The 26,351-nt window shown below is 47.2% G+C and overlaps 1 long non-coding RNA gene across 1 annotated transcript in view; it reads right to left on the reverse strand.

Moving 5' to 3' along the window:
- Positions 1-4,795: 4,795 nt before the first annotated feature.
- Positions 4,796-26,351, reverse strand: part of LOC104869347 — a 164,824-nt gene continuing 143,268 nt past the window's right edge. The window contains exons 2-4 of the long non-coding RNA XR_782285.2: positions 6,835-6,932; positions 6,297-6,517; positions 4,796-5,548 (exon numbers count right to left, since the gene is read on the reverse strand). This is a non-coding gene — a long non-coding RNA (uncharacterized LOC104869347). The remainder of the gene's footprint in view (positions 5,549-6,296; positions 6,518-6,834; positions 6,933-26,351) is intronic.

The following is a 26,351-nucleotide window of genomic DNA, read 5'->3' on the forward strand; positions in this document are numbered from 1 at the left end:
AATCCTATTATTGATGTTACACAGATTTAGCTTTAGGATGTTCACAGAAAAACTGTTTATGATAATAAAATACTGAAATGTGCCCCAAAAGAGAATTATTAAAATGAATTATATATAACAATGAAATATCAACCAATGACAATTATGACAAGAAAAAATTATGATGTAAAATTTTTTCTTAATATAATATTTATCAAATGAAGAAATCTACAATATAAATCATTTGAGAAGATATCAGTTTATGTTTTTAATTTAAATATGTATTGGTTGAGAAAAACTGGAAGAAAATACAACTAAATGTCAGCAGTACCTATTTCTGTGTAATGAAATTATAGGTTATAGTTTCATTTCTCCTTGTGTTTTCACTTTTTAGAAAAACTTTTAATAATGAACATGTATTTCTCTAGTACTAATATTTTAAGAAAACTATAGTATTTACAACTATATTCTAATACATTTGATGAACTCAGTGAATAAAACTGTTTTCCTGAAAGGAAATAGAAATTTATCAGAGAAAAATTATGTATATTTTAAAAATTTTTGGTATCTGGGATAGAACTTGGGACTTTATACTTACGAGGCAGGCGGCAGCACCACTGAGCTAAATCCCTGGCCTCTTGTTGTTTTTGTTTGTTTGTTTGTTTATCTCACTGAGTTTATAGGTACATTTTAGGTATACAGTACAGCTACATTCATCATTGGCATCTTGTACCTTTACGTGACAGATGTTGGTTCTCATTTATTTCCCATACCCCTGCCCTCCCTTCACCCCCTTCACCTTCCCCTATTTACAAAGACTGTTGTTGTTTTCTTGAGTTAGAGTCTCACTAAGTAGTTCAGGCTGACCTCAAACTCAGTGATCTTCCTGTCTCAGCTTCCTGAGAACTGGAATTATAGGCATGTATCACCACACCTGACTACAATTATGTATTTATACATAGAAAACCACATCAGTTACTTGTTGGGATTGCAGGTGATTTTTATTTTCCTTGTAATCATCCTTTTCAAGATTTTTTCCACTATGGAAATCAATATGGAGATTCCTCAAAAAACTGAAAAAATGGAAATTCCATTTGATTCAGCTTTCTCCTTCTGGTATCTTCCTGAAACAAAGACATCAGTTGGACATGGTGACACACACCTATGATCTGAGCACTAGGAGGCTGAGGCAGGAGGATTGCTGCGAGTTGGACACCAGTTGGGGCTACATAGTGAGTTCAAGGGCAGCCTGAACTACATAGAAATAGCCTGTCTCAAAAAACCAAAAAGGAATTAAAACCATCATATTACAGCGATCTATGCAATACCCATGTTTAGAGCAGCATAATTCATAATAGTTAAATCCTAATAGCATCATATAAGTATATTAAGAGATCAATAGGGAAAGAAAATGTGGTATTTATATACAGTAGAGCACTAGTCTGCCACAAACAAGGATAAACTTGAGTCATTCGTAGGAAAATGGAGGCACCTTGAGACCATAATGTTAAGTGAAATAAAATTAGACACATGGACTTAAGTATTGCATAGTTCTCTTATATGAGAAACCCAATATATAAATAAGGTACAAAGTAAAAGACAGACAATAGGGGAAAAAAGAGAGAAAGTTATTGTAATCTAGAATGGCCAGTATATCTAAAAGTGTATCTTGATTTGGTATAACTGACATATGTATTTTATGCTTTTGACCTGTTAGACTGGCTATTAATCTGTGTTTTTGATAATAAACTTTATAAGAGCTTTTAAGATAAATAAATGAATCTGATTCAGGCAAAAAAAAAATTAAGGGTTGAGGGGAAGGAGAAAAAAGAATTGAGATGTGTTCTGTATATTACCAATTCCCCACAATGAATGCAAGCTGCAAATGTGTACCAATAAAAATGTTTTATTTAAAAAAGAAAGCCAAATAAAAGATTTCTGTTTCAATTTTGGGTACTGAAGATCAAGCCCAGGGCCTTGCACAAAATAGGCAAGTGCCCTTCCGCTGAGCTCCCTCTCCAGCCCTACCAATTTTAGTGTTCAAGCTTTCTCTAGTAAATATGAATGACTCATATGATCAGCAAAAAGGCAAGAAAACAAAAAGGGGAACTAGGGGGAAAAGATGTGTGTAGACTTTTGTGCTATTGAAATATTGAATCTCATGTAATCCTAGAGACGTCCAGCAAAACTACAGACCACAAATATAGGCTCATTCTGTTGATCCCAACAAACTTCATCCTGGTCTCTGCCATGTGCTCACAGAACCAACTGAGGCAACAGTACCCTTGGAATGTTTCACTGGAGAAGGAACCAGATCAGAGAGGGCAGCCCTTACTTTCCTGGGCCCAGAAAGTACAAAAGGAGAACGATTCACACTCAGGTTTGCTCACTTTCTAAGCCCATGGCCAGTTCACTTTGTGAATATTTTTATGTTCCTGTCAAAACCAAGACCACCAAAAGGTTGCTATAAATTCTTAAGCCATAGTGCAGAGGGTCTCCTTCAAGATAAATACAATCTGCTTGGAATGCATCAACTTTATTGAAAAATATTACAGAAATCAAAACATTTGTAACTCTTGATTCATTATTTCTATGGTACTCTAGGATTTTTGTGGGATTTGTTTTTCATTTTACTTCTATAAGCCTGCCAATGTTTTAGAGCAATATTTCAATTGGGAAGGAAAAAAATACTGTTCTCCTAGAAAAAGGCCAACAATGTTTTCCATCCTTCCTGCATACGGTTTTGAATAATTCTCCCCTCCCACTCCCCTGTCACTCCTCCCCATTGCCCATAAAGTGTAAATTTAATGCTTGAGCTACTGGTAAATAGCTCCTAATATTAAAAAGAAATTAAATTTGTGGTTGTGAAGTCTTAAAACAGTGATCACACAGTCAGCAGTCCCACCTAAGAATCATAAATTATCTTGATGCAAAGGCAAGGAAAAACCAAGCTCTGGAGATCCTGGAGGCCTTTGTGGCTTCACAAGGTGATAGACAGCTACAGGGACAGATGTTCAAGGACCCGCTGCACCTACTGCCTGCAGCCAGCACAAGGTGTTTTGTTCTTCTAATCACTGGGCAGAAACTTGTGATTCCAGTGAGTTCTACACACTTCTAGCCCTTGAGAAGTTTATAATCCAGGCTCGGGTACAAGTGAGTAGATTTCTCTCTCTCTCTCTCTCTCTTCCTCTCTCTTTGTCCTCCTGGGTTCTGAGATAGAATCCAGGGCCTCAAGCACACTAGACAAGTGCTCCGCCACTGAGCTGCAACCCCAGCAGAGGGCAGGTAGATTTTAGAAAGCAAATTTAACTGTGCAGCTGCCTGGCAATCCTGTGACTGTGAGTTAGGATGCCCCCAAGGTACTGGGCCCCATGGAAGGAAGAAGAAAATGTGTGGACCCTCCCCTCACAACCCCACCTCCCCCTGCAACCCCAAAAAGCTTTGCAGTCATCTGCTTCAGGTTCCTATATCCCCACCACTGTTATTTTGAACAAAGAACAATTCAGCTTTAAAAAGAAAAAAAAATTCTTTTTAAATTTCAGAAGCTTGGGAAAAAAAAATGCCTATGTGAGAAATCAGAGAAACTTCATGCTCACTGGATCATTGAAAACGTAAGCACATTTTCAACTGACAAGTGCTTTAAATGAGCTTGCACAGTCAAAACTCCTCTATTATTACTTTTTTTTTTTATTAGTAAACGTCTGGAGTACATAATGTTTACATTCCCGTGCGGAGTTGGTACATGCACGTAACACATTGTAATTCCCTTTCAATCTCCTCCTCCCTTCCCCTCCCTTCCTCCGTCTCTTGATCCCCTTCCCCTTTAGAAAGATCTATCTCCCTACTTCCTACTGTCCATCTTTTATTTTGTTCCTTACTTCTAATTTGGGTTTCTCATTAAGAGAACCCACGTGACAGTTAAGCTGCTGTGTCTGATTTATTTCCTGTAACATGATGGTCTTAAGGTGAATCTGTTTTCTTACATGTGACTCAGGTTTATATCTCTTTTAGTTCATTGTATTGGTACATTTTGGGTATAAGTATAATGACATTCACCATTGGAAATTTCCATCTTTACATAATCTATCTTGGTTCTTAATTTTTTTCCCATTCCTCTGCAATCCCTTCAACCCCTTCACCCCTCCCTATTTACAAAGACTTTGTTCCCAGTTTTTCATTTTCTCATATTAATTCCATTTCCTAAGGGCTGGGGATTTAGCTCTGAGTTTCCACCGCCAGCCTCACAAGCATAAGGCCCTGAGCTCAATACCTGGTAACCCCCGAAAAAAAAAAAATTCTGTTCTTTTCTTTCCTTCCTCCTACCCCTCCCACCTCCCCTTCCCCTTTGCCCCTTTTCTTCCTATTTCACGTTATCTTAGACTTTTGAGTCCTTATTTACACTTTCAGTTTCTCACACCAGAGAAGCCATTCGGTACTGGCACACGTGTGTCCTATTTATTTCACTTAAGAGTGCAGTGTATCTTTTCTATGGCATCACGTAAACTCTTCCTTCAGCAGCAAAGGAAACTGAGGCCTGGCCGGAGGAAGAGCCCTGTGCTGGGCCACAGAGTTGTCCTCAGGAGGAGCCACAGAAGAAATCAGCGGTGTTACTGTTTGTTGCTTTCCAGCCGGAAAACTCTGCTGCGAAGCTCACGTTTTTGAGATGCATTTATGCACTTATTTCTGCTTCCTAAGAAGACATCCACATGAGCGGAAGAGCTGCGGCAACCAGAGAGCAAATATTATTAAATATTGAAATTGATTTTGAGCTTCCTGTCACTTAAGGTAAAAACAGAAACCCACTGTGTCCTATGTCCTCATGAGTGAGGAAATATGAATTCTTTAAGAAAGGCTATGTCAGGAAGAAATGTTCTTATGCAGCCTCACAGGAAATAAGGTCTGCGCTCTCTTTCGCATGGAAGACGCCCGCAAGTTGACAGGCGCTAACTTCCCCACATAGACTGACCGTCAGTTGGCACATCAGCACTCGCTTCCACTGACGTTGTAAATGAGATCGTTGGTTTTGTAAATTGAGAAATGGAAAGTTTGTGTCTTCTTGTCTTCCTTTTTAGGGCTACCTCAGCCTTGTACTCTGTGTCCTGACAGCACTGTGTACTCCACCTTGTACTCTGTGTAACTGGCATTTCCAAAAAGTTTCAAAAAAGCATACAGACTCTGCAGGGAGGATCCTCTTTCGCCGTTCACAACACAGGGCAGTTCATCGTCACCACGACCCTTTCCGGTGCCTCAGGAGGCCCCGCACACAGGGATTCCTGCCAAAACTGAGCTGTGAGCTGGGCGTGTGCAAGACACCATTGCTCCCCAAAGCACACCCTGCAAGCTCCTGCCCTCGGGGACCTATGTCTCATGGCTAAGAAGCCAAAAGTCAACATACAAGAAAGAGCAACAAGCAGAGACAAAAGAAGAAAATCACAGACAGTGGTGCATCCTGGAAAGAAACCAAACCAAGGAAGTGACCGACGGACATTTAGAGTGGGGACAGCAGGCCTGGTCTTATAGTGGGTGGTCAGCGAGGGCCTCTTGGAGCAGGTTGCAGTTAAGCTGAAACCTGGAGGATGAGAAGGAATAACCAGGAGTGCAAAGTCCAGGTAGCGCCAGCAGAGCCTGCATCAGCACCAGGCCATTCCCGAGGTCTCCCCTGCCTCCTGTCAACCTGCTCTGCCAGCCCCGCTCAGGGAGTGGCAGTGGCCGTGGCATACGCATGCGCTCTGAGGGTCGGGAGGTGCGGGACTTGATCAACACCCTGCGGTCAAGAGCAGCAGAGCAAGAATTGAATACAGGAGCGTCTGTCCCCAAACCCGTGATGCTAGCACTGACTTTAGTTGACCGATTGATTAATCAGCCACCTAGTTGCATTGGCAGCATGGGTCAGCTCCTTAAATAGCTAGTTGCCTAAACGTTTTTATTGATTCTCAGGTTTATTCTCAAAAGAGTTCAGACCCCCAGATTTCTGTACTCACTGGAGCCTCCCTTAAATAGGGCCCCTGCCCCACTCCCCCTGGGTCCGTGGTACAGAAATCCCACGAGGCTTTCTCCTCAGGTACGAGTTCAGACTCAGGAATTCCCACAAACAAGGGGTTTCAACCACATCTCCCTAACCCTCGCCCTTGAAGTGCGTGATAACCTACGATCCTCTGCTGGGAACTGGACGCCCCTGTTGCTTTCCTGTCTTCCAAACTCCCTGCACTCTCCTGGAACCCCAAGCCACAAGCCAGGCAGACAAACACGCCCTCCCCACCCTCCCGGTGATGCAGCAGGTGTCCCCTGGGGAGTCAGGGCGAAGAATGTGCACCCACCTGTCTCCGTGGCCAATTGTTGGAGTGTGGATGCTACCACAGAGCATCCCTCTGTGCCCTTCCCAGCCCCGGCATGAGCTGCACAGCAGTGAAATCCATCCACGCTGGCCAGAAACGCTTCTCCTAATGCCATGGCTCATTTCCAAGCTGCTGGTTGATGAAACCCATTGCAATGGCCTCCACAAGGTGCGGAAAATGGGTCACTCGCTGAATTGCCACATCTGCCAAAGTAGACATGTTACATCAACACCACACAAGACCTGCCTCGTGCCTAATCAGGTGTGCAGTGGGGGGGGGGCAGCTGAAGAGAGAGAGAGAGAGAGAGAGAGAGAGAGAGAGAGACAGAGGGAGAGACTTCCACTCAATGGAGTCCATAGCTCAAAGTAACGGCAGCACATGTTTGACCTTTTCATGTTCCAGGAACAATTCAAGGCCCTTTTCCATATGGATTTCTTAATTCTCCCAGCTCTACAGAGACAGGTGTCATTATCATCTTACAGGCAAGGAAACTGAAGCACAAAGAGTTCATGTCACTTACCTGAGGTTATCAGCTAGAAAGCAGGAGGCTGGATTCTGGGACTGAACTTCTCAGTTCTCTGGGTCTCAACAAAGTCATGAGAAGATCCTGGCCTGTTACTTTTGCAAAAAAAAAAAAACAAAAAAAACAAAAAAAACCTAAGGTTCATAATCTGCTGTTATTACAGGCAAACAAAGAAAAATGGAAACGGTGGAGATGACATTAGCAGGTTATTTTCAGTCTCCAGTTTCATTTCTATGGATGCCCTGCAGAGAAAGTGGGTGGCTGGATATGGGGAGCCAAGGTCAGATGATGTTAAGTTTTTCAGGCCTGAATTAGCAGCTGCTAAGATCATGTGGGTTCCCCGGATATAAGTGCTCTGTTGATTGCAAGGTGACAGGTCTCTTCCCCAGGTCACCAGGTGAATCAAGCCTGGTCCACCAGCAAACTTCCAGGATTTGACATTCATCCGTGGGCATTGCCATGGCCCTCCTGTCCCCTGGGTTCCTAATGCACCTCCCCAGGCAGCTTCTGTGTTCTGGGGGTGCTGTGTGACAATTTAGTTCCTGTGCTGAGGAGCTCTGTGCTGAAGACAGAGTTTGCCCTCGTCCAGAGAGGCAGTTTCAAGAAATCACATTTTCAAGGTGAAAATTGATTATCCCTGTAGTGACACAACATTTTGTCTCCTGTTAGTGCCGAGAGAAAAAGAGAGAGAAAGAAACACTCATGCTCTCTCCTCCAGCTCCAGCCCTGTCCAGCAGGAAGCTAACGGTGCAGCAGGAGATACCAGCTTGAGGTTGGCACCAAACCCGGAGACTCCTGGGTTCTCATATCCAGAAGGAAACTCAGAATGCCCTTCCTGGTAAAAGAGAACCTGAGGCTCACATTCTAGGTAAAATACAGTGCCATTTTACATTTCCTAATAGCCACAGTGGGTGGGGAGAGGTGGGGAAGAAGAGGAAGAGGAGAAAAATGAGCAGAAGGAGGAGAGAGAAAGGATGGAGAAAATTTATTCTCGTTTTATTCAGCTCATTATATCTAAAATGTTATAATTTCAGCATGCAATCTTTACACAAATTATGAAGCTATTTTACATTCTTTGTTACACTGTTCTTGTACTTTGCATACAGACTGTCTCGATTTAGACTCAGTTAGCCACTTTGAATTTCAACATTACCCCAGGACTCCGTTTGTCCCTCTGGAGCACTTTGAGGGTGTGGACTTCAGCCTTCCATCTCCAGGGATGTGTGCAGCATCCTGAAATGGTTCTCACTTTAGAAAAGTATTTCTTCCTCCTTCATGGAGCACTCTCCAGAGCCCTAATGAGGATTCTCTCACCCAAGCCAAGCACGGACCTGCGCAACGTGGGCTCCTCTTTCACAGATGTGGACCCCCCACCCCCAGCCCCTCAAGCCTAGGTCACTTGCCTCCAATTGGCAGCCAGCCCCTAGCTGGCCTCAGCACCTGCTGCCTTGGCTGCCTTCTGCTCGGGCTACTCCAGACTTTTGCCAGCTGCTTCTGCCCAAGCCCAGCCCCAAAGCCATTCAGAGCCCAGGCTGCTTAGCACAGAGCTGTTGGCTCTCGGTGGAGATGGCCCTCACTGCCATGACTATGCCGCTGACTTCATTTCACTCATTTGCTCTCTCTCAGTGCTGCATTTGGTCTTGAATCTGCTCTTGCAGGCCCCCCCTCCTCAGCGCTTACTTCCCCATTAAGGCTCAGAACCAGTTAGAAGTTGGCACCTAGGCAAATAGCAAGGAATCGGAGTCGTAGGCTGTCACGAGAGAGCAAGGTTCCTGACTCCCAATTAGGAAAGTACAGGGTTAGGATTGGGCATGGTACATCACAGGAGGGACCCCAATTACACAAGATTCACAGGCATGTAGTCGCATTGAGGAAAACACCACATGTGCCACAAAACGTCATGAGATAGCAAAGCCATGGGACATGATGGCAGTACAGTCCAGTGAAAGTAGAAGGGAAATAAGCAAGGTCTTAAATTTGACTCCATCACTGGTGTGTGCTCATAAAACCTCTTGCATTATTTAGCTGTCCACCACTGGAAGGAATACCTGAGCTAGGTATTGCAGAAGATGGGTTTGCTTTGGTTTACTAGTTCTATGGCTGGCAGATGGATCGCATTCGAGCCCCTGGTGAGGGCTGAGTACCTCATGCCTGGGGGGAGCTTGTGGCTGGGACGTGAAAGGGGAAGAGGAGAAGACATGGCTCTGGCTATCCCTGTCCAGGGCATGCACCCAGTGGTGGATGCCACCGAGCCCCACCTCCCGAGCCTTCCATCTCCTCCCCATAGTGCCTAGTTGGGCACCGAGCCTGTAACACATGAGCTGTGGGGGCCGCTCACATCCAACCCTCAGAACTCCCAGAAAACCAGAAGAATATTGTTTTCCATCTGTCTTTCCACTAGCATCATGAGCTATGTGGAATTTATGTTTGGAAGAGAACTATAACTATACTCTCAGTTCAAAGGGAAATTCTTTTGTCCTGAGTAATAATAGAGATCACTGGACTAAGCACTACTCATAAATAATTTTTTAAATGACTACCATATTCTTCAGCTTTCCAAGAAAGCAAGAATCACTGCCCATTTGAGAATGCTGAAGCACGGAAGTAGATGAAGAAAGGAATGGAATCAATGAGAAAAGGTGAATGAAAAGCCAAAGAAAATGACCCTCATCCAGAGCCCTCACATCCCGTCCACACCAAATACCTTTCTGCCCATTGGCTTCCCTGTCACATGAGTTGCCTACTTTAATTTCTCCAGATTTAGAAAGCATTTTATTGGCAACACTTGAGATAAAGATTACATGGGATGTGCAATATTCACTTGGGTGTTATGGGGCCGGGTCAGGGCAAAGAATGAGGCGGTCATCCTGAGCAGCTGTTTGTATGAAGACGCCTTTTCCACAATCAATTGGTAAAAATGGCACACACGTGCAGATGCCATGGACAGAGAAAACAAAGAGTTGGTTGAGATTCGAGTCTGGATTTAAAGTCCTGGCAGCAGCCCATCTGAACCCCAGCCTGTAACTCATGATGGTTATACTCCTGAAGTGGATATTTGCACTGTTGGTTTAAAGATGGCTAATGATTCTCCAAGGCACTCCTGGGTGTGGGAACCACCTGCAAAACCCAGCTCATGCGCTGTCATGGTGCCTATTGAAGTGGCCCAAACTCCACAGCTGTTGTCCGTCCTTTCATTCATCCAAGCCCTCGTGTCCCCACCAGGCGGGGGCCTCACAGGTTGATCTGAGTCTCGCTGGCAAGAAACCATATTGGGACTGAAGCAGCCTGTTAACCTCACAACCTCAGGGCCTCAGTCTAGGATCACTCACAGTAGGGAATCAGTGTAAGCCTGCCAAAGAACCGTCTTTGGAGGTCTCACACCCCCTGCCAAAGGTCTTCCTTCCCTAGTGGCCATCAGCCCAGCAGCTGACATTTATCAAAGGTAGCTTTGTCCCCGCCACCACACTCATGAGTGGAACCTTTATTTGTATCTTGCATACAAAGGGGACTACAGCACGCAAAGATTCAGTAATATGTCTGTCTGATGCCCCTGCCAGGAGGTGACAGAGGCAGGGTGCTCGAACCCAGGACCAATGGCCTCCTTGTTTCAGACACTAGATTGTGACACTTCACACAAATTGTCATTCTGTGTGCTCAGAAGGCTGCAGTGACCCATAGTGCCCCTTCCCTGGGGGAGAGAAAGGAAGGGCCATTCTGTGGCAAGGTGGCCACTTTCCAAGAGCACCTGCTCCTGCTTTCCTTGAAGGCCAGCACTCTCATTATGCAGGTCGAAGCTCAGCTCAGCCCACAGGCTGGAGGAGAAGGCCGATGACTCATCAGTGCAGTAGTGTGCACCGTTGAAAGACACTTCCACCGAACACGGCCCAAGCCAGGCACTGGTCATGGGCAGGGACATCACTGACCCTGTGTGCAGCCAAGAAGCAAGACAGCCCACACTTGGAACCAAATGCAGAGGTGAGACCAAGTGTCTTGGGGACAGTGCAGAGGGAGTGGGAAGATTACACGTCCAGGTCATTGCCACCTCCGAGAGGTGAAGGACCAAACAACCCCAGCAGGTGCACTGGGAGTGTCCCTGTCATTTCTAAGTAGTTTGTGGTTGGCTTGTTCCCTGGGGACAGCTATCTGGGGGGACGGGCAGGGAGGAGAATGCATGGCAGAGTCACTTAGACACAGCAGCCCTGGACTGAGAGATCCCCAAAGCTGCCTTCAAGTTCTCAGGGGTTCACTGTGGCTGGAAAACATCAGGTGCTCTCGCTGCCATTGTGGACACCTAGGCTGACCCTAGTTAGTGACAGGGGCTGCTGTGTCCACTGAGGGTCTCCAAGCTTCCTACACTTTGCCATGACCTAGCAGAGCACATCTGAGCTCCTCTGGCTCCACTCCTCTTACAAATAGCCCGGAGATTTCCCTCTGGCAGGACGCATGGCCCCACCCACTTCTCAGAGCCCTGACCCAGGCTTTGGGGAATCAGCCTTCACCGAACCAATTTTCCAAAGTGCTGTGTAATTAATGCCTCCCAGAAGCAATCCTCTCCTTGTCACCAAGAAGGGAAAAACAAAAGCATTCCTGCAACTGCTTTCTACCTTGGGCTGAGCAGATTCATTTTGAGGCAACTGAGGTACACTGTTAGGATGCAGCAATAACAGAGGCCACTGTGTTACAGAAGGGCTTGACAGGGGCCCCAGGAGCACACGCATCACTCTCTAAATACAGTAGTCAACATAGACATCACTACAATTAGTGGAACAGTTGGGTTTATCGCCCCCTCCCCCATGGTATTTCTGCAAGAAAGTAGCCAGTGTGGTCTATATAACACCCAGCACAGAAGCTCTTATGTATAATTTGTTTCTATAGGGTGCATAGATTTATGCCTTTACTCATCAAGTATTTACTGATCGCCTACTGCCAGCTCATATAGAGGCTGGAGAAAAATACAAATCCCCTTCCCTCGAGGAGCTAGCATTCTTATTATGGAAGCAGGTACTAACAAGGTAATAAGATGTTTCTGCCAAATACATGTTGTAATAGATGCTGCACAAAAAAAAAAAAAAAAATAGAAGTAAGAAATGACAACTATTGAGGGAAATGTATAGTTTTAGGTTGGATTCAAGAAAGACCTCTCAGAGGGAAATGTATAGTTTTAGGTTGGATTCAAGAAAGACCTCTCTGCAAAGATAGCTTTCACAGTGCTCTCTGAGAAAAGGCCAGCCTCTTGATAAGCAAGGAAGGGACAGGAGGAATAGCTTGTGCAAATGTCCTGGGGCAAGACAGAGTACAAATCAACTGGTGGCTCTGAATGGGAAGCAGTGGGGTGAGAGTGTGGTGAGGGAGAGGGAAGAACTAGAGGAATGAAGGGGCAAGAGCCCAGTCAGTTTCCCTGGCTCTGAAAGCAGCCTCTTTTCTCCAGACTTTTGCCTGACTTCATTTAGCAACTCCCACAGCCGATGGCTGACAACTCCTCCCGGTCCCCACTTACCACTCCAGGAGCACTGTCTTGAAGCCTAAAAGAAAACCCAACACACTCTGGCCACCCTCTGCTTTGTTCCGGCAGCTTCCACAGTGATGAAGAAACTGGCTCCATAAAAAGAGCGTGGGTGACGTCCCCCCGGCGAGCGTGCTCTTCCCACCCCATCGAGCCAGCCCGGGGTGGCTGTGCTCAGTAGGCTGCCGCGCTCGTTGATAATAATTGTTGCATTAATTGGTGCTGTCCGGACCAGACAGAATGTAAAAGATCCCACTGTGTCCAATAATTAATGTTTTTCCCTCACTGCAACGCCATTAATAAGGGGCTCTTCCAAGAAGCGAGTAATTGGCTGGTTGGGCGTCATTAGGGTATTTATAGATAAGCTTTGGTCTGGAGACATAGAGGAAAGCTGATTATGTTTATTTAGACTCTATTATCTATCGCTAATGTGTTATCCTGCGTTCCGATCGTCCCCGTTCTCTGGGTCGTAATGACACAGGCACACTGGCAATGTGATTTCTGACTTACAAGGCGCCTTTCTCTCCTTCTGGCGGGGGCGGGGGGGGGGGCTGTTCACAATTCCACTCGCTCCCACCCTTTTACTGTGAACCTTCCCTTTCCTTGGAGAAATTTAGAGCAAGGCTCTCAGAAGTACCAGAAAGACAGTTCCTCCTAATTAAACCTCAGAGGAGTGGAAGTTTCTTGGGTTTGTGATTATCTGAAGGGTTTTTGAAAATGTACAGCCGGTTGAGGGATCATTGCTTTGAAAAATAATGGGAAAGAGAGAGGGGCTTGGATCGGAGAGCATCTCTCAGCGGCTCCCAGCAGTGCAGGTTCAGAAACAGTAAGATCTGGGGGAAGCACACGTCCCCCTGGGTAAGCAGACGCACGGAGCAGCGCCCTGGACCCTGGGCAGTGCACGCGCTGACGTGTGACAGTTACTTATCCTCCTAAAAGCCTCCAATCTAATTGCTCCTTGCTAGAATTTTCAAAAGGGATTTCTTATGTTTTCCTTTAAAAGTATATATATATAGGCGACAGTGTGAATGCACTAAATGCCACTTGCTTGTACAGTGAAAATATTAAAATGCCAAATTTATGTTATGAATATTTTACCACAATAAGAAAACCCCATCAGGACAGTAAATGGAAAAGCATAATTTATAAGCAGAGTTAAAAAGTGTAGAGAAAGAAACAGGGCTTTAACTTTCTAATGTAGCTAAAATTAATTTTAGAAACCAAATAAACTTCCAGATCATCCCTTCTGTATCCAAAATCATCCTCAAATTAATTTCTTAAACCCTTAACTTAATAACAATCATCCAAGAACATTATTTTGTCGGTGGAATGGACTCAGTGGGGCAGAGTGAAATCAATCATAACCCTTTATCTCTCCCGTTTCCCAGTTGACTTGGCCTGTGAACCATTCTTTACTCGCTGTGGGCTCTATTTTCACAGAGGTTCCAGGGCTTTTTCTGTAACTCAGAAAAAAGGAAGACGGAAGGAGGAGGAGGAAGAAGAAGAGGAAGAAGAAGAAGAAGAAGAAGAAGAAGAAGAAGAAGAAGAAGAAGAGGAAGAAGAGGAAGAAGAGGAAGAAGAGGAAGAAGAGGAAGAAGAGGAAGAAGGAAGAAAGAAGATGATGATGACAATAAATAAGAAAAAAGATGAAAAACAAAATGTAGTTTAAATATAAAGGCATAAATACAATAAAAGTAAGAGAATAGATACTATACATATCAAAGTAGAGTTCATGGATTCTTTTTGTTGTTTTTGTTTCTCTTTATTTTTTGAGACAAGGTCTTGCTATGTAGTTCAGGCCAGACTTGGACTCACTATGTAGGCCAGGCTGGCAGGAAGGGGAAGGGGAGGAGTAGGAGGAGGAGGAGGAGGAGGCAGCGAAACCATGTAAAATGACTTCCAGGAAAGCACGGCTGCCCAAGCACATTCACATGTGAGCTTTGTTCACGTAGCTCAGATCCATATCTCTCACTTTGTTGTACAATGGGGAAAACCATGGGACTGTGAATCTGGAGACCCGAGTTCCGGGCAGACTCCGCCCCAGGTGTAAGAGGAGAAGCTTCAGCTTCCACACCTGTAAGATGAGGGTACTGTTAATACATACTTGACGGGGCTGGTATGGGGTGGTGCCTAGCACGTGCAAAGAGGGACCTCACAAATGTCTATCTTGGCACCTAGGGGAGTGTGCTGGCCTTGTCTGTGAAAGCTTCTGGCCTGACTGGGATGGTGACCTCCGGCACCCCTGCCTTCTCCAAAGGAAACGCGTGGGGGCTGGAATCATCTCTGTTTTGAAATAAGCACTCAGAAAGTTGGCCTGTGTGTGAATGTGTGATGTAACTTTGCAAATTAAGTATGTAATGCTTTTAGAGAGACGATGCCCTTTCCTCCCCCACTCCCACCACTGGGACCAGGTAATTTGTGGCCACATCTGTTGTAGGTGTTGGGGAATATTCTCAGGGATATTCTTAGCTCCTGGCCTGAGGTCTGAAGGTTGCCAGGTTGGCTCTGGGGACACCACAAGGCCTGGGGTGGCAGTTAGGTATCAGGCAGCCAGGTGGGAAGTGGTGTGACGGGCGGCAAGGGCGAGTGACCAAATGGGTGTGGAAAGATCAGCAAACCAGAAACAAAAATAGGACCGGCTGCTGTGAGAGGCAGCTCAATGAGGCAGGCACCCCAACACACACAGACATACACACCCCTACCCCTTATCCTACCAAGCGTCACTTAGCACATAGTACTAATCAAGTGGACCAACAATTTGGCCCCTCTCTGCCTGCTCGATCCCCTCTGTAAAGGAAAAGAATGGGGAGCGGAGCTCATCAGCTAAGGCTGTGCTGGCTGGTAGCACACTAATTTGCAGAGTACCCAGCCCTGCTCAGGTGCAAGATGGAGAAGGCTGGATGATCATCTCCCTTGTCTGGAATAATCCATCTTATAATAACCCCTTAATTCTTGCCATAGCTCCTTTGCTTTGCTGAGAGTGAAATCCAAATTCTGTATCAAGATCCATAAAAACGTTGGGATCCAGCCCTGGTGTCTCTAGCAGACAATATTTTGTGATGCTCGTTTGCTACCCTGAAATAATATTCAGAGATGATATAACTTGTCCACACAGAAGAAGTTTAAATCAGCACAGCGCCTTACCTATGATACGAAGGGGAACGATAAGGTAACGCACAACAACACAATACGCATTTTTTTGATAAATAATTTCTCTGACATGATGACTTCCCTAGTGAACTCAAGAAAACAGTCATGAATTTATGTGTGGGTGTAAAGTCACAGTGAATGCCGCAGCTACAATACAGACTGATAAAATGCGTGTTGTTTTGGAGTTTCAAATACCAAGGGTGTTGTTGCCATGGGTGATGTGATTCTCCCAACATGGTGAACAGGGCTTGGTAACGTTCCAAGCAAAGCACAGCCAAGCTCCCCTTGGTTCACACAGAAGTTGCATTCAGAGATCTTTCTATGTATGCTTCAAAAGGTGCTCAAATTACTTCCTGTTTGAAAGAGTCAGGTCCAGGCTCAGATCTTTACCAGTGCCCTTCGGGTCATTCTAAAGTCATACAGAACCCAGAACAATCCGTTGCTGTTCTACGCCGTGCATGAAGCCCTGCACCCCTGGCATTTGTTCCCTAAATGTGTGGTGCCCCCGACTCACCCACCCACCAAATACCCCCGCTGAACTCGCAGGACAATATCCCGCCCCTGGGTAACCACTGAGTTAGTTCCACTGCCCCTCTGACACTGGTTCCGCCCCTCATCCTGCTATGGTTTGGTTCTGTCCCTCAAAGGGGTGTTTGTTTGTTTGTTTGTTTGTTTTCTGGCTTTTTCAAAACTCAGAGCTGAACACAGAGCTCACAGCCGCACAGTGAGTTCTCCCTTGGATCTATTCTCCTGCCTTAACTTCTCCGCCCTTGAAGTCCTCAACTATTTCTGGGGCTGTTGTAAAAGGACTCATCTCTGTAGGCAAACGTGAATCCTGAGTCCTTTCAAGGATAAATCAGCTGTCTTTTGTGTATGAAAAGCACAAACAAACAGACAAACAATAGTCTCAGAATGTTCTCCCTGTCTCTAAACACATTTTGTTAATACTGAGCTTAATTATTTCAAAGATTAGCTTAATTTAACTTATTAACATTTCAGAAATAATACATTCTTATGTTGTCCAATGGGGGAGTAAAATAGAAAAGTAATTTATTAACCCAGGATATGAAAACACTCCATGCAGGGAATGACCCGCAGCTTTCTCACTGTCTGCTCCTCAGTCTCGTACCCTGTCTGTGCCCTGACTTGGGGTCCTCTGCAGGTGACCCTGCAGCATTTCTCTAGAAACACCTGGGGGGCAGGGGCGACAGCTCACAAGTGACTGAGAATTTTAAAGAGAAAAAAGTCCCTGCAGGACAATGCTTGGTGAGTGACTCGAGGCCAGATCGACAGATCACGGGATCAGAGAAGCCCCCATTCGCCCCTCGGTTTGCTGGCTCACTGATGAATGGGGCACCCAGGTGGGCAAGGTGGGGTGTGCCTATAATCCCAGCTCCCTGGGAGGCTGAAGCAGGAGGACTGCAGGTTTGAGCCCAGCCTGCTGAGTAGCTCATCAACTTAGGCCCTGTTTCAAATTGTTTTTTAAAAAAATGCAAAGGGACGGAGATGAGTGTGTAGTAGAGATGATCCAGTACCAGGACAGTGGTAGGGACCACCGGGAAGTGAGGAATGAAGAACGGCGAGACAGTTGGCATCCTCGTAGGCCCGACCTGGCAGCATGGGGAGACTGAAGAGAGGTCTTGGTGTACAGAAAAGGAGAACGTGTAGAGGTCAGTGAGGCTGTGGCCCAAGAGGATTCTGGGACAAAGAGGCTGTCCTGAGGAAGCCCGGGAAACTGCCCAGAGCCTCAGAAATGGGAACAGTGACAGGAAAATGTCACTCCCTCATAAAACAGCGATCCCAGCAGAGGGAGAATCAAAACAAAGAACCAAGGAGAAGTGGGAGTGAAAATGAAGACAGCCCTCTCCCACTGCAGCAGCACTGGGGATTGAACCCTGGCCTTTTGCACAGAGCAATATCTCCAGCTATTTTTTAAAATTTAAGACAGCGTCTCATTAAGTCACTAAGCCCATGCTGGGCTTGAACTTGAGATCTTCCTGCCTCAGCCTTCCAGAGTGCTTGGATTGCAGGCCTGAGCAAATACATTGGCTCAACCCCCACCCCAATTTCTAAGGAAAGCTTGGACCTTCCTATAAGTGGTACAGCCAAGGTATACAACCCACCTGAGTCCTCTCTAGGCCCAAGTACGGCCCCAAGTATCTAACAAAGACCAGGCCTGAATACGCCGTCCCTTCTTGAGGGCCATAGGTCACCTGGCAAAATGCAGTGATTGTTTAGGTGCTGCCAACCTAAAGCTTTTCCTCTGCATTTATCTGGAGATAATGCTGTCTGGGCTGCCTCGGGAGAGACACAAATCTATATGACGGACAGCAAGGGCTTCTCACCCTGCCAGTGAGTGGGCACCACTTTCAAAGGCTTCAGCGAACGCTTCCCCACACCAGCCATCTCAGGTCGCTCATTGGAGGCTGCCGGTGATGGCTGCGCACAGGAGCTCAGCGACAGGCAGGGAAGGCACAAAACTCTACCTCACCACCTTTTTAATGAGTCAAATCCTCTGGCTGCTGCCGGGGCCCTGGGAGACCAGCTATTAATGAGTGCTTGGAATAGATTGTGCCTGTTTTATCCATGTACGGTGGCCTGGGAGAGACACTTCAATTTCCATTTTACATCTGCTGCCATGTTCAAGGGTCTCCTTAAGGGCAGGAAAGCACTTTGCAAATTTCGTCTTTAAAGAGACATGTTCAAAGAGAGCATCGCCTCCTGCAGCCACATTCTATATGTGAGCACTTTTCAATTTTCAAAGTATATATTTAGATTCTGTATGTCAAAGCCAGGGACAGCTGGGAGGCAGCGGGCCCAGCTGCACATGGTTTCTTCCTATCTCTCAGGGCTTCAACAGGAGGGCTTTCTGGTTGGTCCCAGATCTGTGGTTTCACTTACTGAGGTAGAATGGGTATAGGAGATGGGGACAGCCTCCGTTTCATGCCTGCTTTAGGCCAGCAGGCAATGTGGGACACAATTTAATGAACATCCCAATTTCCACCAACCTCACCTGGAGCATGGGGGCTGAGTTGCCTGGGGAGGGAGGTGGGACAGAAGGCAGGAACCAGGTGTACTGAAGAGCACCATGAGGCCCAGACATGCGGCGTGATTGGCCAGAGCCTACATGAGGCCAGGGATGCAATTCCCAGGGGTCTTTCTGAGGTAAGGGGAGGACACCGAATAGGGGAGGTAGTTAGAAAGGGCTTTGGAAGAGCACATTATTGGTGGTCTCCATAGTGGCCTTTTGCCCCAAAGGATCATGGCAATAGGGAGCCAGTGTGGCGACGGTGAATGGGCCACAGTGAGATGGGCCAGAGTGGCCCAGTGCTGTGGCAGGAAGTCTGCCCTCCAACTCTGGCATTTGACAGCTGTGTGATCTCGGACAAATTGCTTAGCCTCTCCGAGCTTCCACTTTTGATCTGTACATCTGGGTTCGTGCTCCCTCTGCCACAGGCTCATTCTGAGGAGCCCACGACCTGCCACATGGATACGGCTGGGTCAGTGGCATTGACATTTCTTTCTGCCATCCAGTAATCATCAGAGTGTCCTCCAGGACAGAAAGCTTACCCTCAGGCAGCCTCAGAAGACCTGCTGGATCCAGAGAAGTGCAAGTCAATCCACTCGGGACAGGGCACTGGACACTATGGATTCCTTTGATTTCAGCATGACTGCCCCTCCACAGGAAGCATGGGGTCCACCCCAGAGCCCTCACATGGCCCCAGGGACTCCCAGGGATCCCAGTGTCTTGCAAACTCACACCGCATCTAACTCGGCTTTCCTCTCCTTCAAACGCCACCATTCTCAGTCACCAGCACGCTGGCAAGCAGGGGAGGTGGCACTGTACAGAGCTGCACTGCAGCAGAGCTTCTCGCTGCCCCCCAGTGCCCATTCTCCTAACCTTCCTCACTCACGAGCCCCTGTGTTGCGGAGGCAGTGACGTGCTCAGAAGGACTCTACCGCCCATCCTCTCTGCCAGCCAGGTTTGGCCATATGACTGAATTGTGGCCAGTGAGATAAGAGAAACTAGCCTCATAATTACTGGGAAGGTTCTTCGAAAGAGAGGAAATGACAACTGTTAAGATCCTTTTGCTTTTCCTTCTTCTTCCTTCCCATGGCCTAGAATGTGTGTGTGATGGCTGGAGCTGCTGCAGGCATCTTGAAGCACTGCAGACAGCAGCCATGTTGGGCATGGAAGAGCAGGAGAAAAGATAGCCCGGATGGTTATGAAGCCACCACACCAATCTATCCCGGATTTCACCAAAATCAGAGAAGACTTTCGGCATTAAACCATGGTTGTTTGGCTTGCCACTGAGTGCAGCTGAAGCTAATCCAAATGCACAGGCTTAGTTACTAGAAAATGGTGATTGGGTGACAGAGGACCTCTGGCCTGCTACTAATTCTGGTTATCATGGGGAAGAATGCCATGGCACACGAGGAAATGCCAACAGCACTCTGCTAGTGATCCCGTCTTGGCTGGGGCTACAGCCAGGGGAACAATCCTCTCTCCCATTCAACCTCCTACTGACCTCTGTTTCTTCCAGCCTGCAGCCTCAGGGAGTAGTAGGAAGTAGCAGGGAGCCACAGGGAGAAGGCACAACTCGAAGCAAACTCAGGTTCAAGTCCCACGTCTGACTTAGCAGCTGTGTGGCTTTGGTCATGGGAATCACTGTGATGCCTACCTCAAAGGCTACCTGGGTAATATAAATAAGGCACCTGGAATGCAGCCCCCAAAATGCTGGTGGTGTCACCACGGGTTGGTTATGCATTCTTTCCAGAGAGCCTCCCTGGGACCACTCACATCCTCCTGTGGTTGGAGAAAGATGCACTGTTCTGGTCACAGAGCACTGCTGTTTCTCCCCAGGATCATGAATCGGGTGTTGGACCACAAAAATGTCTTCCTAGATGTCTGAACTGCAAAGAGGGGACCTGGGTCCAGTCACTGACTCCACTACTAACCTGCTATGTGACCTAAAGAAGTCACTCACTCTTTCTGAGCCTCAGTTTCTCCATCCAAGAAATGAAGATGCCAGCCTCCATCTCTGAGGCTCTGTCCAATATCAAAGTGTGGCAAGTCCGTGATACAAAGACTCACGAGAACCCAGATGGAAACTGTCTATCTACCTGTCCTCACCTTTACCTGCTGCCAAGCTCTGGCACTGCCTCAATCCCCACTCCTGCCAGTCTTTCTCAGCTTTCCTCTTACGTGCCTATACCACGGAGGGCCTGGTTCTAAAGCAAAAATAACTTCCGCTGACAGCAAGGCTGGGCCTAAGGACTGGGGTAGGAAGATTTGAGAGAGTGGTTTTCTTCACTGTATGCAAATTCCATGAAAAAAACTGTTGGTCTGTGTCACGTGTATCTAGAACCAAGTAAATTAGCTCACCTGAGAGTTTCTCATTCAGATGGTGGAAAGGAAGTTCTGCAGAGTCCTTAGCTACCATGCCTGAAACTCTGGACCAGATATTTAACATGTGCCACCTAATTGATCCTCTCCAGGAGTGCCATTAGGGAAGCAATGTCATCCTCACCTGGCCAGCAAGGCAGAGGGACAGGGGTGTTAGTGCTCCTGCTTAAGGTTACACACACAACAAATGGGTGAGCCAGGATTAGAATCTAGATGTACTCTAGGTTGTCACCACCATGACATAACTTTGAGGCCCAAAAGAAAGACAGCACCGTGAAACAGGGTGAGGCCAGGGATCAGAGAAGAATTTGGGCCAAAGTCCTGCCCTTCTCCGCTCCCCCCAACCATCACTAGACCCAAACACTAAGCTCCCCTAGGTTTGCAAACCCCAAAGTTCTGTGAACCCAAATGAGCAACACCGGCCCCTCGTATTCACTGCTCCTCTGGCCTATTCACTTTCTCCACCTGCCGTTTCAAAACGAGGCAGGGACCCCTTGCTTGCATCAGTGTTTACCTGTCTCAGCAAGTGGTACCAAATGATGTAACCACTCCGTGCCATCCTGGGAGACTTCTGCAACATATAGAAGGCATTGCTGCAAAAAAACTCGGCAGAATAGCGGTTGACACTCCAACGCTTTTGTATTTGCCATGGATCCGAGGCCCACATGTTGCCAAAAGCATTTATTGTCTCATAATTTGATTTACTTTTTTCTATGCTGTTCCCAGTGCCTGCAAGTAGGGGCAAAGTGGCTGAGGCCTCTGGATGCCACGAGGCTAATAAAGCTTGCTGTGCTCCCAGCATGCTCTCTGCTGTCAGAAACCGGCAATTAACTTAATAGGGTTCTTGAAATGGAGTCGATCCGGGAAATGTGGCATGTGTTGACACTCTCCTGCTGATCCAAGCAGTCTCCCACCATTGACTTGCAGGGTCTGTTTGCTATTTGAATTATTTAGGAGCTTGTTATGTGAATTAAAAAGCAGCACTTTGCAGCATTAAGTCTAATATTTTATGATCTTCAATTGATTAGGTGAGCTTTCGGGATTACATGGAAAGGTTAAGATAAAACACACTGCAGACTGGCAGCTCTCGCCAGTTTTGCTTTTCAAAAACCCAAAAGGAGCCTGCCACCCTTTCCCCTTCACAGCCTGGCATCCAGACCCTGTCTTCAGAACATCAGAGAGGGCTTCTCTACACCGGGAACAGTAGGTTCCCCAGGTCCTCAGGACCGGAAGGAGGCTGGTCCCCCGCCTTCCTTTTATGTCTTTCTTGGCGTGGAGATGTCGCTGGTGACAAGATGCCCTGAGGGATCCTGACACTCCAGGCCTGGCCCTGCAAAGGGAGAGGCCTGCTGTCATTCACAGCCGCCCACAGGACCTGGGACAAGCACCGTCTCTGCACTGGTCCTCAGTTCCTCAGCCAGGCACGTGCAGCACATGCCCCACACAGACCTCCAAGCGGCAGAGCTCCCTGTCCGCCAAGCCAGGCTCAATCTCCTTGGCCGGCCAGCTGCGTGGTGACTGCTTTCTCCTGGGCAACTCCCACTCCTCCATTCCAGGATACGCTATACTCTGCAATCAGAAGGGTCTTTCTGAAAGGACTCTGGTTAGGACACCCTGAGGCTTCAAAACCCTCAGTAGCTCCTCACTGCCTGCTACATACGATCGTGCATGGCTTATGATGAGCACAAGTTCTGGGAGGCGCATCACCAAGCGATGTGAAATGTGCAGTGTCACAGAGAGCAGTCACGCGAACTAACACAGCCACGACATCACTAGGCAGCACTGTCTGTTAGGTCCGTGGTCCATATGCTCCCCAGGCACTACTGTTTTGCACAGGACTGCACAGATCCTTCAGCCTTGCTCCCTCTCTCTTTCTAGCCTCACCTCCTTTTGACCCCGTATGAATCAGCCAGAATGAGCCACTAGTTATTCCCAAAACACCTTGAGTTTTCTCTCTCTGAAGCTCTCACATAGCACCCGACTTCTCTTTTCTCCACCTATTGAATTTCTAGTCTTCCTTGACAATTAAGGCTCAATACGTACTCTTACTGCGCCCCATCTATTTTACATTTTACTACTTTATATAACCATCATAACAATCTCATAAGGCAGGTGTCTTTATTGCCTTCATTGCATAGGTGGCAAAGTAGACTCAGAGAGATTAGTTATAACTCCCACAAGTCACTCAGCCAGCAAGTATCAGAGCTAGTACTCAAATCCAAATAGACAAGTCTCATGTTGATTCCACTCCTAGGGTGAAAACATTCCTTCCCCTGCCTGTGTGGTCTCCTTCTCTGAGTTGACAGCGAGTTACAATGCACTGTGTAGTCTATGCTACCCTTTCCACAGCATGGATTTATTCAGGGTACTGAGACTGTGACACAGCTCTCTCCTCTTCCAAGATGCCAGTGTCTAGGGACAGTCTGGGCCACAGGGATTATGGATACAGTTGGCACATAGTAGGTGTTGATCCAAGCAGGTGGATTCCCAGGACTCTGGAAGCTAAAGCAGGAGGATTGTGAGTCTGAGGCTAGCGAACGTGTCCCAAATAAACAAAGAAGCAGGTGAGCTCCGTGTGACCATGGGTTACCTCCCACCAAGAAGTCACCTTCTTGGTCCATTCCTGATGCTTGCATTTTCTCAGGAGCCAGAGGAGGCACAGCAAGGGGCAGGCACTGTAGGAAAAGGAACTTGAGGCGGCACCTAGTTCTACCTCTTTTACCTGTGAAAACTCGGGGAAAATAATTACCCTGAGCCTTGGTTTTCTCACCTGTAAAATGGCGATAATAGCCTCTACTTCATAAGGAAACTATGGAAGTTCTGAAATAATTTTTCTACAACACTTATGCCTGGTTCCCCGTGCCTGGTAAAGGGCTCAGGAAAAGTTCAGAGCACAGAAAGCATTCAGCTGGCCCCAGGCAGGACAAGGACCTGACTGGAGGGGAAAGTGTGCGCTAGAGTCTGGATTTCTGCGAGAGGAGCCACTGCCTGCCTAGCCTGCACCCTAACATCCATCAGATGAATGCATGTGGCAAGGATGGGCAATTGCTGCAAGAGGAGAGAGTCTTCACGCCTTTCAATGCTTGCTTAGGTGACTTCTGCCTGGAGAGGTGAGGTGGCCCGAAAATCCCCTAGGGAAGGAGTTGTCTTCAGAATTGCTGCTGCAGGGAGGTCCAGAAGCCAGGGGGGCTGCTCTGGAACTGTTTCAGTACCACCAGGAGCGGCTGTGAAGATTATTCTTCAAAGCAATGAGGTTCTGACTAGGTCATGTAAATAAGTTTAAGGGGGCTGGGGCCAGGTATACTCCAAAAGCTTCCCGAGTAAAAGGATGTAGGTGTGCACACTAAGTAGAGGTCCGTAGAATTGGGCACCTGTCAAGATGGCTCACTGCTGGCTGCAGAAGCAAATAACTTGCACATCTCAGAGATACAATGTAATGCGCTATAGTCCAAGCAGACCCACAGAGAGTAGGAAGGAAGGGGAAGGATGCCCCATCTTCAACATGTGGCTCTCAAGGTCACCTGAGTGTTGACATTCAGCTGGTAGATAGACAAGAAGCAAGCATCATGACCTTAGTCTTGGGGCCAGCCCTGAAGTCCCACACATTATTCCTGTCCATGTTCCATTGGCCAGGACTCAGTCACATGGGTCCTGATCCCAAAGGAGGCTGGGAAATGTAGTCTTCCTATGCACCCAAGGAGGAAAAGGAAACTGCTTTAGAGAACATTCTACATAGTTTTCCACAAGGCAGTGGACAGGGAACATTTCTTAAAAAGCCAAGGGCTAAATAATAATAATTTCCTTTATGTACATGATGCATTTAATCCTCATTATTAGTAGTGGATTTTGTATTTTATGTCCATTTTGTAGATAAAGAAACTGTAGCCTACAAAACTAAGTCTCTTTCCGGGATCACAGAGCAGGGCATGGTGGAACCAGGAGGACACCTCCAGCCTCTTGTCGGGTACTTGTGACTTTGGTGTGCTATGCATTTTGAATGAGAAGGAAATGTTGACAGACAGAGAAGATAATTTTGAGATTATATTTTAGGGTCAACTAATATTTGTTATAGTCTTTTCCTCGGTCAGCCATCATTCAAAATGCTTTTCCACATATCACATAATTAACTCCTTTCCAAAACCCTATGAGATACATTTGACTCTGATCTCCCCTTTATGGAGGAGGAGACCAACGCATGGAGAAAAAGATCTATGATGTGGCCAAGGCCTCACAGTAATGGTGGGGGAATGGGGCCTCTGCCTGCCTCAGCCCTGAAGTGACTCACTCACTCACGTGACATGGAGCTGCTCCTGGTCACACCATAATTTCGAGGCAAGTAGGAAACACGTCTCCCTCCCCTGCCTGTTTCCACCAGGCAGCCCAGGCCTGGCCGCTCCAAACTCTTGGTCTGAGGGCAGCAACCCTCCCAAAGTTGCACTGACATTCAGAAAAGTCACTAGCCACTTTTAACCATGCAGAAGCACCACTGGAGAATACATTTAGGTGGCACTGCAGACTGGAGGGTGGCTAGTGCCCCCTCACTACTCCATTCAATTTACCCAGTGGCTTCCTGGAAGCAAGTTTACACTATGTCTGGCTTTTAAAGAAAAACAAATACCATGGCCAGAAGCAGGTGCAGTGAGAAGGTGGCAGGAACCAAGGCTACCTGTCTAACACACGTGTCACCCCGGCCCTCCGAGGCATGGCTCACCTGAGTCGAGGGCCAGGCCAGAGGGGCTGCGGGGATGGAGGAGCCTGTCCCCTTGCACAGACCAGGCTGTCGGCATGTGCTCTTAATACAAAAGCAGAAAGCTGGCAGATGGATGGAAGGGGCGCAGGAGAGATCCACAGGCACACAACAGAGGTTTTACGTGGGTGATGGGCCCCCAAGAATTATGAGGGGTGAAAAAATGGGAAAGTGCTGAGGGGGAGTAGTCATCAAGTCAGACCCTTCATTTGTAGCTATTGTGCATCTCAAATAATCACTTCTTTACCTGACATGGGCCCTGGGTCCTGAACTAAATGGCATGAGCTTTGAGGTGGGCTGGCCGTGTGGCCCCATTCCTCTGTGCTCAGGACAAACCAATGCTAGGGATGCAAGTGACCTAGAGGTCAGCAGTCACACTTTGCAGAACCCTTCCCTGGACCTGATCTCATCCCCTCAGCAGCCTAGAGGGGCAGATGGAGCTGACCTAAGTGCCCCATTTCATAGGCAAGGAAATAGAGGCTCACTGTGGGTTCAGTTAGAGCAGTGGCTCTGTGCCTGCAAACTCGGGATGTGGAGTAACACACAGGCAGTGTGGGGCTCAGCACCCTCTTGGCCACCTGTGGACCACCACATGGACACTATGACTTTCCCGGGCAAGGGTAAGAGTGTCGACACTGGAGCAAGGTTCAAATCCCAGCTCCTCCACTTGCTACCTCCCAACCTGGCAAGCTGTTGAGCCTCTTGGA

This window comes from Fukomys damarensis, unplaced genomic scaffold (assembly GCF_012274545.1).
Source record: "Fukomys damarensis isolate Sample0158 unplaced genomic scaffold, DMR_v1.0_HiC HiC_scaffold_8, whole genome shotgun sequence".
Lineage (NCBI taxonomy): Eukaryota > Metazoa > Chordata > Mammalia > Rodentia > Bathyergidae > Fukomys > Fukomys damarensis.